This window comes from Arachis ipaensis, chromosome B07 (genome assembly GCF_000816755.2).
Source record: "Arachis ipaensis cultivar K30076 chromosome B07, Araip1.1, whole genome shotgun sequence".
NCBI lineage: Eukaryota > Viridiplantae > Streptophyta > Magnoliopsida > Fabales > Fabaceae > Arachis > Arachis ipaensis.
Genome location: NC_029791.2, coordinates 16,262,550 through 16,263,343, shown reverse-complemented (window position 1 = coordinate 16,263,343; position 794 = coordinate 16,262,550). Strand labels below are relative to the sequence as shown.

At 29.0% G+C, this 794-nt stretch overlaps 1 protein-coding gene across 2 annotated transcripts in view; it reads left to right on the top strand.

The window, feature by feature from the left end:
- LOC107608823 (armadillo repeat-containing protein 7) overlaps positions 1-794 on the top strand; it is a 50,300-nt gene that overhangs the window by 14,497 nt on the left and 35,009 nt on the right. The window lies entirely within an intron of this gene.

The window sequence follows — 794 nt, the reverse complement described above, 5'->3', positions numbered from 1 at the left end:
TCCCTTTAATATTATGTGAATATTATTTTTTAAATATATGTTAAATTTTATATTTTTTATAGATATAAGTGAAATTGCAATTCGACTGGGTGGCAACTTGGAAGTGGAAGGAGGCAAATTACTTGCAAGTTACAACAATATTATTATTTAATGTAATGAGGAGAGAGGAGAGAAAAGACGATTTTGCAGTTTGATTTAAAAATAATGTGAATAACTCTGAAAAATGAATTATTTTATAAATAAAACAAGTATATTTAAAAAAACTGGAGTAGATGTTGCAGTTTTTATCCTCAAAGAAAAAGCAAGGTAAAAAAAATTTAGAATGTATATTTCAGTTTTCTAAACTTTTATTTTATGAAAGGGTAAAATATTAACATATAAGTACAATAATTTTGAATTTGCTAATTTTAATAAAGAAAACTCGGATGTCTGGGTACATTGATTCTGGCATATGTGTTCATCTCTGTTCTGCAGTTCCTTTCTTGCTTGATTAGATTCTTTGTTTTATTAGTTTACATAAAATGTCTACGTAATTTTACAGCATATATACTGTCTCTATGCATTTGTTTTTTCCCATTGGGTGTAGCTTGGCACTTGGTTATATGCATACAAACAGAGATATGAATCCAATTTTCTCTCTAGGTTCGGTAGCAGCTTTACATGCATTTTCCAGGGTCAGAGAGTCTCTTCTATTTTATTAAATTTTGTCTATTATTTCGATTATGACTTTAAAAATAATACAATTTTGCTGGATATACATCCGAGGGACGAAGCCGCATAGTGAGAAAGGGGGA